The sequence below is a fragment of the Balaenoptera ricei genome, chromosome 1, assembly GCF_028023285.1.
Source record: "Balaenoptera ricei isolate mBalRic1 chromosome 1, mBalRic1.hap2, whole genome shotgun sequence".
Taxonomy (NCBI): Eukaryota; Metazoa; Chordata; class Mammalia; order Artiodactyla; family Balaenopteridae; genus Balaenoptera; species Balaenoptera ricei.
Genome location: NC_082639.1, coordinates 122,056,503 through 122,070,969, shown reverse-complemented (window position 1 = coordinate 122,070,969; position 14,467 = coordinate 122,056,503).

Here is a 14,467-nt window from a genome sequence, read left to right as displayed (position 1 = left end):
GTGTTCCCCAGGGATGCCTTTGTTTTCAGGCTTCATCCACATTACACATTTCTGCAACATTCATTATCCAGAGGAATCCAGGGGGAAGCCTCAAAACTGCACACTGTTTTCGGGGGATAAGATCACATTTTCAGCTTGTAACAAATCTATATCCTATTGCCCACAGCTAGTCTTAGATGAGTAGTCATTATGCCTGAAACTCACATTGTGACTTTGCCTGAGCCCATTGATGTGGGAGGAGAATATGGACTCTTTGTAGATTTCAACACGGGATCTGAGAGGACTGTGGTGCAGTGCGAGCTTTGAGGTGAGAAGACTCCTCATTGAGTGACTTTGGGCAAACACCTTAGTTCTAGGAGCATTAGTTTCCTTTTTGATAAAATAAGGATGACAAATCTTGCTTTTCCAGGGTTGTTATAAAGATTGCATATGATTTTATACACTACCAAATGTAAAATGGATAGCTAGTGGGAAGCAGCCACATAGCATAGGGAGATCAGCTCGGTGCTTTGTGACCACCTAGAGGGGTGGGATAGGGAGAGTGGGAGGGAGAGGCAAGAGGGAAGAGATATGGGAACATACGTATATGTATAGCTGATTCACTTTGTTATAAAGCAGAAATTAACACACCATTGTAAAGCAATTATACTCCAATAAAAGATATTAAAAAAAAGATTGCATATGATTTAATATAACACATCTACTGTTTACTATCCCCTTGTGTCAGGCATGTGATCCTCCCAGCAACACAGTGAGTCACGTAGCATGACCCCCATCTTGCAGATGAAGACAAAGAAGCTCTAGGAGGTGCCATCTGCCCAAGGTCACAGAGGTGGTGAATAATGGAGACAGGATTTGGTTCAGAAAGTTTTACTTCTGAGTGCAAGCCCTTAATTACTAAACCATACCACCGCATCATGGGCAAATGCCTCAAAATGTTCATGATTGTTTTTACAGGCTCCATGGAATAAATCGTTGCCTCCTAGTACCGAATGGTACCTTGACTTCAGACAAGATCAAAACCACTGTTGTCATAGGATCTATGAATGTTTTGGGGTTCCTTGTCTTTCAAAAGGCTTATGACACTTATCAGCTTGAAATTCTTATACTAAAGACTGAGACTGTTTGTATAATATTTGAGTCACTGAGGTGACTCAAATTCCCTATGTAGCCACTCCTGTAAGAAGGAATTCATTAGACCTTTGAAGACAATCTGGTACCTGCTGTATCCCTTGAGCAAACCATTGGGCAGTGCGTAGTTATTGAAGCCCCTGATAGTGCAAAACCACTACAGTGGAAATCTCTCCATAATCAAGTGTGACCACCCTACCCCCTGGCCTATTCTTTTAATATTTGATACTGAAATTTGAAAACAGTGAAAGCCTTTGGCGGTCTCTTAATCTACACCTCACATAGGCTCACAGGAAGTCAGGAGGAGGATTGAAGGAAACTGAGTCCTGTCTCTCCTTCAGCATGCCTCATGGACAGATTTTTCAAGAAAATATATAATGTGGGAGGTAAAAACTTTGAACACAAATGCTACAGGAAGATGTTAGAGGTTTTTTTTGCTTGATGGTATGTAGAGCAGTCAACTTGGTATTTGATTTGGAAATTGAAAAGGCTAGCACTACTCCTGAGTGAGGCTGGTGAGAATGTCTCTAAATCTCAAAGTTTTCCTAGTGTTTTTCAAAGGCTGTTAATTTTTTGGAAGGTCTGGCTATCAGAGCTACATGGAATGATATGGGTATCTCATCATGCTGCTTCTGCAAGGACAAATGGTAAAAGGTGGGGATGAGCAGGGAGCTCATAGGAAGAAAGCCTACTGTACTATGGGCCTTGAAAGAAGCATCAGTACTTCCCATCAGAGCTCACGGACCCACTCCTATGGGCAGGTCTTCCTAGCACTTCACTTCCTGGACAGACTGAAAAAATAGACCTTTAAGACCTGGCCATAGTCCCAGTGATACCAAGTCAGAGGAAAGTAGATAGCTGAGTGACAGGTTAACTTTGTGATAAATGCTTTTGCCTCATCCGCCAGGCATGTTCTCCATCCGAGCTCTTCTCCGTGAGAGCTCCTGTTGATTCCGAAAGCTTGGTCTCGGTGCTGCATTGAATTTCAGAGATAGAGTTTTGGGTGAAGTAGAAAGAATAGCTTTATTGCTTTGCCAGGCAAAGGGCGACACAGTGGGCTCCTGCCCTTGAAAACTGTGTGTCCCAACCTGGGAGGATTTGGTGAGGAGTTTTATAGCAATACGTCAAGGGTGGGGTTGCTGATAAGATTAGGGTGTGTGTAGGGCCTGCACCCCTTCAATCTGGTCTCAGATAATCTCTTGATGAGCTTCTCTGGTTCCTTTTAATCTGGCCTCAGGTGGTCTTCTCTGGAATGAAGAATACTGACATCTTCCATTTATTTGGGGTTTTAGTTCTATAACGAGCTCAAAAGGTATTGTTATGTGTATCCCTTGAGGCAGAACCAGGACCCTGCCCCAAGGCTGCACGATTGTTTCTTGGCTGCCCCTCTGTTGTCTCTGCATCCCCTCCCTTCCCTGATTAGCAACTGTTTGAATCTGCCCTTTGGGACTCAGGGAAGTTCATGGCGGCTGGAATGTGTTCTCTACAAACAAGGAACAGGGAACACGGAAAGGCTTCCATGCCCAGGAGCCCCACAGGGTCCTGCTCAGCTTCACTGAGGGTGGATGTGGGCAAGGCATCCTCCTCCCTTATGGGTGTCCTTAGATTAATCTAAGTATCAGCGGCAGGGTCCCTAGTCTGTCATGGGGCTTAAATAGCCTCTGCTTCATAGATCTTGCTGTCTTTCTTCCTGGAGAGCTTGCTTCAGATGTCTCTCCACTCCCCAAACTGTAGAAGGTGAAAGGTCAGAAAAATGCGTATGAGAAAATTCTTGTCCATACATCCTGCTGCATCATTTGGCCACTTGCCGTCACCTCTGTTTTCCCAGCTTATAGCTGCCACACTTCTGTGCAGAAACAGTCCACGTTGGGTTCCTTCTGAGATAGATTCTTTTGCTGTTGCCCTAGTAACAGAATTATTAAACCACGTTCCAGCCTCGGGAGTATTTGTGCCTGGTGAGGTAATGTCTGTCGCATCCAGACTTTCTTTTCATTCCCACTCCCACCCCCTCACTTCAGGCCCCATGTACCTCACATCTAATGTATTCTTCTCCTCCCTGGCCTCAGTACCTCCTGCCCACCCTCTCCTCTGGGGCTGCTTCCAGCTCAACAGCACGCTTTCTCAAGCTCAGAGATTCAGTGTTGGTCAGTTTCCCCATCAGCCTGACATTCAAAGCTCCCCATGGTGGCCCACACCTCCATTCCTAAAACCCACAGCCCTCCCTGGGCTTTAGCAAAGCAGGTCGTGGCCATCGGGCAGTGACAAGAAATAAATCCAACAAGAACTAAACAAGGAGAATCCATAGGGCTTATCTAGTGGCTGGTTGGTTAGGAGGCAATACAGTGTAATGTTTAAGCATATGGGTTTTGGAATTAGTCTAATGGAGCTACCTGTATGACCATGGACAAGTTTCTTAACCTCTGTAAGTCTCAATTTCCCCAAATGCAAAATGGAGATAATGATAGTACCTTCCCCATAAGGGTTTCTCTGCCCAATTAAAGATCTTCTAAAGTGCTTAGCTTAGCATCACAGAAAAAATACGAACATATTCATTGAACGTAGAAATACATCAAACATGTTAGCTGTGATGATGAAGATGACAGAGAAAGGGGGAAGGGTGGTGGTATGAGAAATGGAATTGAGAATGGCTCCTGATTTTGGTGAATGGGTGGAAATCACGCAGGTAGGGAATCCAGGTGCAGAAGGAACAGGTTTGTGAGAACAAACCATGCTTTCATTTTTGAGCTTGGTGAGTTTGAAGTGTCCTAACTCACTTTTACTGATTCTCACTGAGAGCCAGCCACTGTGTTAAGCACATTAGGTGCATTATCTCATGTAATTCTCACAACAAGCCCTTGAGATAAGTATTGTTAACACATGGCAAAATCAAGTAACCTGCTCGAAGTTATTAGGTAGCAGAGCTGGGATTTGATCTCAGATCTTTGTGTCTCCAGAGGCTACACAGTTTACCACTATACCCGCTGACTCCTAAGTATCTTTACTGTATTTAAGAAGTCAGTCCTTTTAAATTTATTTATTTTTTATTTATTTAATGCTTTTAGTGTTAAGATGGTCTTTGGGGAACATAATGGTCTGCATGGCTTCCAGTCTAGACAGTGCTCTGCCCCTCATCTGGGGTCCCTGTGTGTAAATTTGGCGCCTGGCTTGGGGACTTCTTTTATGACACTTGCTCTCCTGAGCTCGTGCTCAGTCAGTGGCTCAGTGTGCCGCTCTCACACTTGGTCTTATTGCCTCATTTCCACCTTCTCCCTGCCTCCCACCTCCAGGCTGGGATCTTCGGTCTTAAAGTGAATTAGCATCTCTGAGCCTCAGCGTCCTCCTCTGAATACTTAAGCAGTTACAGAACTGCAGTAAGCATCAAAAGATACAGATAGACGTTCCTTGAGGAGAGTGGTCGTTTCTGATTTCTCTTTGCATTCCCAGTGCCTGGGCCAGAGCTGAGCAGATACCAGGTGCTCTCTGATTCCTGAATGAATAGATGACCAGCCGATTGCATATACTGGTGTATATGATGCAGGGTCCACTCCTTTGGTTTGACTCTACTGAGATTTCTTTCTTTTTCACTTGTCCTGCTATCCTGGGTGCTTACCCCAATTTATTTTGCTTTGGGGATGACTCCTTTAAACTTTTGGAGTCAGCTAAACCACAAAGGTAGACTGGGTTATAACACTGGTGTTGGGTGTTGGGTGTGTGCCCATCTATGTTCTGGGGGAGGAGGAGGGGGTAGGAGGGAGCAGGTGTGGGGGGACCAGCAGGTGTAGGCTGGATCACATTTCCTCCACAGACTTTCTTTGTAATGGGGAAAGATGCTCTAAGAACCCAAAGGACATGAATTTACCTGCAGCAAATGCAATCCAGGTGCTATGGTTAAAGCCTAAAGACCAAAGTGATGATATTAGGAGGTGGGGCCTTTAAAAGGTGATTAGGTCATGTGGGTGGAGGCTTCATGAATGGAATTAATGCCTTATAAAAGAGGCCCTTCCACCATGTGAAGATACAAGAAGTTTGAAACCTGGAAGAGGGTCTTCATCCAAATATGCTAACATCTTGATCTCGGACTTCCAGCCTTCAGAACTGTGAGCAATAAATTTCTGTTGTTATAAGACACCCGGTCTGTGGCATTTTTTATAGCAGCCTGAACAGATTAAGACACCAGGGTACCATGAGTTGGTTTTTAACAGGAGTTTTCTGTTCTTTTAATAACAATGCTTCAACATGGCAACTTTTAAATATTTTTCCCTCTATCATTCCAGGTACTTTCACTTTCAATAAGCTGCATATGGATTTCAACGCTATTTAATTAAGCCCTTAACCTATAAAAATGCACATTTAATACTCAGAGTAAACCGTTAACTTGTTCCCTCTGAAGATAAACAGGTGAGATATCTTCCTGAGCTCAGAGTTCTGAGATAATTAAGATTAGTTGCCATAGAGAGAGAGAGAAAGAAACACATTAAAATGTATCATACTTTTTGTGTTTAGGAAATTCATTTAATTAAATATTCAGGACCATCAAATCTACCCAGACCCAGATACCTATTAATCTGTTGGCCACACAGCCTCCAGAGTGATCTTTCTTTGTCAGGAAACCGTTCTAATTGCTCCACTCCTCTGCTCAGAAACTTTGAATGGCTCTCCATTGTCCTGTGGACAGATGACGGTCAATCTTCCTAACACGCGTGAGTCCAGGCCTTTTAGGATCTGACCCAACCTCCTTCCCAAGCTTGTTTGTTACCACTAGACCTTTAGGTGCTTGCTGGCACCCCCTGGCACTCACAGTGTTCCCCAACCTCTTTACATTATTTACCCTTTGGATTCTTTTTCTTGTTTTCTGTTGGCTTTGCAATTCCTGCTCACTCTTTAAGACCCAGTTCAAATTCCTCCTTCAGTTTACATGCTAGGCCTCTTGGGATTCCTCCAGACAGACCTACCCTAGACTTTCTTGAACTTTGTACTTTATGACAGTTCTCATCATAATGTACCATAATTATACATTTTCCTACTAGACTGTGAGCTCCTTGGGACCCAGGGACCTATTCATTACGTAAATATTTGTATATTCGTATAGTGTCTAACTCATAGTAGGTCCTGAATCACTCTTGTTGAAGGAAATTAAGTTCATGACAATATACTGCCAGTTAATAGTATGCATTATGATGTTATAAAGATTTCTGAAGTGAATTTTTGAAGTGACTGTGACCCTGGTCTTTTCTGTGGTGCTGCCCAAAAATAGGCAGAAGACCTAAATGGACATTTCTCCAAAGAAGACATACAGATGGCCAAGAAGCACATGAAAAGCTGCTCAACATCACTAATTATTAGAGAAATGCAAATCAAAACTACAATGAGGTATCACCTCACACCAGTTAGAATGGGCATCATCAGAAAATCTACAAACAACAAATGCTGGAGAGGGTGTGGAGAAAAGGGAACCCTCTTGCACTGTTGGTGGGAATGTAAATTGATACAGCCACTGTGGAGAACAGTATGGAGGTTCCTTAAAATACTAAAAATAGAATTACCATATGATCCAGCAATCCCATTACTGGGCATATACCCAGAGAAAACCATAATTCAAAAAGACACATGCACCCCAATGTTCATTGCAGCACTATTTACAATAGCCAGGTCATGGAAGCAATCTAAATGCCTATCAGCAGACGAATGGATAAAGAAGTTGTGGTACATATATACAATGGAATATTACTCAGCCATAAAAAGGAACGAAATTGGGTCATTTGTTGAGACGTGGATGGATCTAGAGACTGTCATACAGAGTGAAGTAAGTCAGAAAGAGAAAAACAAATATCGTATATTAACGCATGTATGTGGAACCTAGAAAAATGGTACAGATGAACTGGTTTGCAGGGCAGAAGTTGAGACACAAATGTAGAGAACAAACGTATGGACACCAAGGGGGGAAAGCCACGGTGGGGTGGGGCTCATGGTGTGATGAACTGGGCGATTGGGATTGACATGTATACACTGATGTGTATAAAATTGATGACTAATAAGGACCTGTTGTATAAAAAAATAAAATAAAATTCAAAAATTCAAAAAAAAAAAAAAAGTTCCACAATGTCCTGTGGAAGGAAGATCGTCTTTGCATACCTGGCAGCAGTAGAATGAAGCTAAAACTAGGGTTCACTGATACCCCTTTGGTTAATGGGTAGAAAGGTCAAACTTAGAGGCCACCAAAGAATCACTTCCTCCATGATGCCAATAGCATCTTATAAATGCTCTAAATACTCAGTAATGGGAGGTCGTATAACATGGTGGTTAAAACATGAAATTTGGAGTCAGGTGGACCTGATTTATCAGTTGTGTGACTGACAGCTCACTGAACCCCTCTTCAGTTTTGTTATCTGTACAATGGGCATAATCATACTTTATTCCTACAACAGTTTCTTGATATTCAGCGACATAATTAATAGGGCATCTGGCATATAGGAAAGTGTTCAGAAAAGGCAGTAGCTATTATTTTTGTTTGATTTTAGAATTGTTATGAGTTATTAATAAAATGTATCATAGCCAATACAGAATAATACAATAATTTAAGTTCCTCCAAATAAATAATATTGCAGTAATAATGACTAATTTTCTGGTGAGTTAGAATTTAGTTTGTTATTAGTAGCTGTTTGACACCATCAGAGGTTAGAGCCAGTCCCAGAAGAATTCCAAAAGAGCTGCTCAGCTAAGGCCATCCCACAGAGAGAAGATGCTCAGATAACCTATGGTTCTGAGCACAGCAAGACCAGCAGACAAGGTTCCAGGACCAAACAGTCCAAGTGTGTGTTAGATGAGGCTGGAGCACAGCTCGTGGCTGCAGACCTTCAGCACAGCCTCATAAAGGACACACAATGCAGGCAATCTCTCTGCACACAACACTGGATTGTATGAGATCACTGCCCCTTGCACTGGATGAGAAACTCTTGACAATGAACTTTCTTGGGAACATTAAGTGAAGGCTACACCTGAAGCTGCCTCTTGACTCTTTCCCTAGCAGACCTGTAACCACCAAAGCTTATCACTCATTTTGACCATGAGAGTGTGTGTGAGTGTGTAATCTCTGATGGATAAATCCATTACAAATGGAATCCCATGCTTTTGGTGTTTTCTTAAACATTCTTCTCTGATCAGGCATCACCACAGAGAAGAGTAGTTTTGTTTAATGACCTCTGCTTTTGCAATACTTTGTTTTCTTTTTCTTTTTAGAGGTAAGAGTTTTCTACAGTCAACTTAAAGTATACCCAATTCTAGATCATGAAAGAGAAATTATATGTGTGTTGAGGTCTGTGAAGGAGGCTGGGGTCTGAGGAAATTACTAGCATGTCCCTATAGGTCCCAAGTGTACTCAGGAGCTGGCCCCATGCCCTGGTTAAATCCATGAGAGGCCAGTGCCCTTCAGAGACTCCAGAACCTGCTCTGGCTGTGAACCTGATCTCCTCCCTCCCCTTCCTTCAATTCCCCTGAAAACCAAGCCTGGGGCTGAGGGGCAGCCTAATTGGATTGCCCCTTGATGGTGATCTGGCTGGAAAGAGCCTAGAACTGGGAACTTGGGGACCTGAATTTAGTCCTGGTGCTTCATTAACTCACCGAGCAACCTTGGGCAAGTACCTCACTCTAGGCTTCTGTTTGGTCATCTGAGAAACACAGGGGCTATGTCTGCGGGTCTCAGGTTCTGTGGACCAGGCCAGGGACAAACAGCGGGGCAGGAAACAACCCCTTCACCTCCTACTGAAAGACACATCCCAGCTGTCCTTTACAAACGGCGTTGCCCAAACTAATGAAGCGTGATTCTGAGACTGGTGCAAACTGGAATTGGCAGCCTGGGGGTTTAGAACAATCAAGAGTCACCGGGAGAGCAGGGGAGATGTAAGTGGGACACAGCAAAGCTCTGAGCTTCCCTGGGAGAGGAGTGGAGAAATGTCCTTCGGCAGAGGAGCCACTGTCCCTGGAGCTGTCAGAATAGTATATGTGAAATCAAACTCTGGTCTTTGGTCTTGCTAGTAAGGAACCTCCCCCACTGCAAAACAACACTAAACCGAAACAAAACTTGGAGGATGTGGTGGTCCCATTTGGAGAAATCAAGGTGGACTGGAGACGTTTGAAGACCCTGGTAGGGCCATAGGGGAGGCTGAGGAGTGTTATCAATAAGGCAAAATGTGTCCAATGAGAACAACACGTGACCAGACCAAAGGGGATTTTCTTTTTTTGATTGAAAAGCTAGTTCATGCCCATGGGAAATAATTTGGACAGCTCCAATGATTATCACTGAAAAATACATTTCCCTCCTACTCTCGCCCTTTGGTCTCCATTCACAGAGGCAACCATCTTTTTACAATTAATATGTCCTTCTAGAGGTATTCTGGGTGTCTTCTTCACTTGGCTTTTTTATGTAGCATATGTGTTAGATATTGTCCTATCACAGCACAAACATTCATTAATCATTTAGATGTATATTTGAGTGCTTACTAAGGTGCTGACTGTTCTAGGTCCTGAGAATATAGCAGTAAGAAAGCAAGACAAGATCTTGGTCCTCCTTAACATTCTAGTGACAATACCAGAAGATGCACAAGCAAATGGTAATTATGTAATGTCAGGTAGTGAGAAGTGCTATGAAGGAAAATAAAAACAGTGTAAGGATAGAAGTGATGGGGGCTCTTTTAGCTAAGAAGGCCAGGGAGGGCCAGCCTGGGGAGATGACATAAAAGAGAGGCATGACCCATGCCAAGGTGGGGAGCATGAGCTTGCCGGACGGCCGGAACGACACAAAGACCTGAGGATGGGGATGTGTCAAGCATGTGAGAGGAACAGGAGTCCGCTGTGGATGCGGCAGAATGAGACAGGGGTGTGATGGGAGAGGGGGTCACAGAGGCAGGCAGGGGACGCAGCCCACGAGGCCCTAAGTGATATATAAATCCATTGGGTGGTTTGAGCAGGGGATAATAGCTGATATGTTTTTAAAAGATCCTTCCACCTGCTGTGTGGTGAACAGACTGTCAAGGGCAGGAGTGGCATTGACGGGCAGGTGGCTGTTGCTATAATCAGGAAGCAGGTGACAGTGGCGTGGGCGAGGCTGGTAACAGTAGATTTATATTTTGAGAGTAGAGCCTGCAGAATGTGGGGTGTGAGAGAAAGCAAAGTGACCTGAGCGACTGGGTGAATGTTCTCCATTTACTAAAATGGGGAAAATGGTGATGGAGGGGCCAGTAGGGTGGGGACTGCCATTTTCTGGCTTAGTGTTATACTCAGGATGGCTGTTTCCTGTCCCAGTAGGATATATGAGTCTAGAAGGCACAGCTTAGGTTAGGGCTGGAATTTGGGTGTCATCAGATATTTTAAACCCTGGGCCCAGATGGCCATCAGAAATTGAATGCAGAGAGATAATGTAGAGAGAAGGCCGGGACTGATTCCTGGTACCTCTAACATTTAGAGGTTGGGAAGAGGGAAGGCCAGCAACAGAGACCGAGATGGGATAACCAGGGAGGAAGGAGATGTGGCATCCTGGAAGCCCAGCATAGAAAGTGCTGGATAACCCCCCCAATTCTTTTTCAGGTCTGCATTGCATTCCATTGTATGGCTATAACATAGAGGACTATTTAACTAGTCCTCTCTCCACTGGTGTTTGGATTGTTACCAGTCTTTTACTGGTGTGTGGCTGACTTTATCAGTAGTTCTGGATGAGGCACTCACAGGAAACTGTTTCAAGACTTCTGTTTTCTCTTGCAGCACAATGAGTAGCCCTGGCTTCTTGACAGCATGACCGCTCACACATATGTAAATGAATATTGAGGGAGCCAGAGGTTAAAAGCAGGAAAGCCCTTTTGAAACCACTATTCCCAGCCACTCCTTCTATGGGCAAGAAGACTAACTTGTCCAAAGTCATCTGGCACCTTGGCCACAGCCAGTGTTAGAAGACAATTGCGGGCTTCCCTGGTGGCGCAGTGGTTGAGAATCTGCCTGCCAATGCAGGGGACACGGGTTCGAGCCCTGGTCTGGGAAGATCCCACATGCCGTGGAGCAGCTAGGCCCGTGAGCCACAATTACTGAGCCTGCGCGTCTGGAGCCTGTACTCTGCAACAAGAGAGGCCGTGATAATGAGAGGCCCGCGCACCGTGATGAAGAGTGGCCCCCACTTGCCGCAACTAGAGAAAGCCCTAGCACAGAAACGAAGACCCAACACAGCCATAAATAAATAAATAAGTAAATAAAAATTTAAAAAAAAAAAAAAAAAAGAAGAAGACAATTGCTTGACCCTCAGTCCACTCTTGGCAGAATTCCACATTGCATGCCAAGGCATTTCCAATGATCAGCTCTCCCAGATTTGCTGAGTTGCAGGATATGGATATATTCTGATTGAAGGGAGTGAGGTGTAGAGGAATGAACACAGATTTGGGGCCAAACAGACCTGGAGTGAATCCCATCTCCAGCTCTTACTAGATGTGCGGCAACGTACTTGACTCTGAACCTTGTTTTTTGTAGACTGGTAATGATATTACCTATCACTATGTGATGCTGGAAACCCCTGCCCCAGCCCTGAATGTAGCAGACTATAAATGTGAACTCCCTCACCCGCCCGACCCCAGTTCTTTTCCTTCCTCCCAATGCAGTTGTTTCGAGAGAGATATTGGAAACTTCCTCATAAACATTGAAGGAAGCAAGACCTCAGAAAGTGAACCAAAGACAGTGCTCTGTGTGTATGTGTGTGATTTAAAGCTTTGTCTTGTTCTGACAATAATATCCTAACAGAAACGTCTCCAAGCAAACTATGAATATATTAGAACTATCACTTTCAAAAGATGTGTGGGGATAAGAGTAACAGAGATTAAGGAAAACAGAAATCCCTTGATAATCCTCATTTTAAAATAAAAGACACTATTTTCCTGAGTATAACACCTTTTTTTCTGATTATTATGCTTTTTGCCAAAACATGGAAAATATGGAAAGGATAAAAAAGAAAATAAAAATAATACACAATTCCATAACCACTGTTAACATTTTGGTGCATTTCCAGTCTTTTTTCTGTGTAGATGTGCTACTCAGATCTCCCTTCATGAGAGACCTGGCATCCAGCTGTGACCTCCTTTGGGACTGGCCTTGGCATTCGCACCAACGTCCCTACATTCTAGAGGTGTCTCCAGCTGGGACTGAGCAAGGCTGTGCCACAACAGCCTGGCCATTTCCCCTCAGACTGTTGTTTGCTTTTTAATTGGCTTTGTGACGAGTAAAAGTTTTACATTTTTACGTAGACTGATCTATTAATTTTTTTTCTTTTGCCATCTCGTCCAGTGTTTTTTTATGCCTGAAAAATCTTTCTTCATCCAGAGATCAGGCAAATCTTCAACTATATTTTCTCCTTCCATTAATAGTTTTATTTTTTATGTTTAATTCTTTAATCCATCTGAGATTTATTTTGTTTTATGGCGTCAGGTGAAGGGTCTAGATGACGTTATTCCCAAATAGTTTTCCTACCACCATTTATTGCTTGACCAAAGGCAAATAACTTAACCTCTTTTAACTTCCATTTCTTTATTAAGAGAGGATAAGATAAATCCTAGCTTGAAGGGTTAGGTTGAAGAAAAAAATGAGGTCATGGATATGAAAGCATTCTATAAATGCTATAGAAATGTTGTTTTTTCCAGTTGTTATAAGAAAATAACGTGTGAATGAATGCTTGCTTGTTTGGTGTAGTCTTGTCCCAGTGCCCTTATGAAAACAACATCCCCACAGGGCTAGCTCCCTAGATCCCAACAAACCCAAGACTACTTGGACCCACAGAAAGGTTTCATGATGCCACAGATGAGTTCAATGTAGGCTGTTTAGAGTAAGGCCAGCTCAAGGGCACATATGTTTAGGGGTCAGGTGGGAAGGGTTGGGATTGAGGTGGTGATCAATCAGGGAAAGTGGCCAATACCTTGCATGAGTTGACAGTATCTGATGAGGGAAAGCACTTGGTTATTCTTCTCTGAAGTCGTAAGGGCCACAGAGAGGGTGGCATTTCAGGAATTCCTTAAATGATAGGAGACACATGGCTTGGCATGGTGAGAGGGAGGGTTTTCCAGGCGTGCCATGCTGTCTTGGAGTTGGCTGGTAGAAGTTAGGCTCAGAAGGGTGAGTTGGATGATTCTGTCTTGGCCTGGCCACGATTTCAACTCTTCATTGAGACAGGAAGAGAGATGTCTTATTTCTCATCAGAGAAAGAGATGCAAAAGAAGTTTCCTGGCAGATAGAACCAATTCTTAACCACTGAGGAAAGAATAGCTGTAGACCTAATATTATAAAGAAGTCTCTCAAAATGTAACCATTTCACCTCTGAAGCCAAATTATTAATATTTCCTGATTTTTTTTCTTCCTTCCTCTCTTTTAAAATCTATTAGTGTGATTAAAATGTGTTTAATAGGGAAGGGCTACAGAAGGTCTGGAATTTGATGAAATCCCTAAAAGAATACTGTCCTTAAGAAATGGTGGGGATTTCCCTGGTGGCGCAGTGGTTAAGAATCTGCCTGCCAATGCAGGGGACATGGGTTCGATCCCTGGTCTGGGAAGATCCCACATGCTGCGGAGCAACTAAGCCCGTGTGCCACAACTACTGAGCCTGCGCTCTAGAGCCCGTGAGCCATGACTACTGAGCCCGCGCGCCACAACTACTGAAGCCCGCGCACCTAGAGCCTGTGCTCTGCAACAAGAGAAGCCACCGCTATGAGAAGCCCGCGCACTGCAACAAAGAGTAACTGCCGCTCGTCACAACTAGAGAAAGCCCGTGCGCAGCAACGAAGACCCAACACAGCCAAAGATAAATAAATAAATAAAATTATAAAAAAAAAAAGAAATGGTGGAAGATAGAGAAGTATGGAAGAAGAAAAATGAGACAAAAATATGTTCTTTGAAATTAGGAATTATATCTCCTTCATTCTTTAGTGATTTAGGGAGTTTAGTATAAAGAGTAGGACATAGTGGGTGTACAATTTATACTGGTTGGTTGAATTAGGTAAAGCACAGACTAGGGAAATAGCCTTTGGTTAACCAAGAGTTAACATGGTGCTCTTGAAGAGTCATTGGTGGTGGTTGAGTTATGTAATACTGTGCATTCCCTGCTAAGTGCACATTTCCTGTTCAGGACATGGATTTGACAGGCCCTCTTAAACATAGGTGACTTGGACAGCTCTTTTTAGTGGGGAAAAATGAAGATAATTTGGTCTGGCTTTGGAACCTACTTTTTCCTTGTTCCTCATCACAGGGCCTTCATCCTAGCCAGGCAAGTCTATTCATTATTCTCTAAATCTAAATAGATGGTGCAGATCCCGCCTCTTCG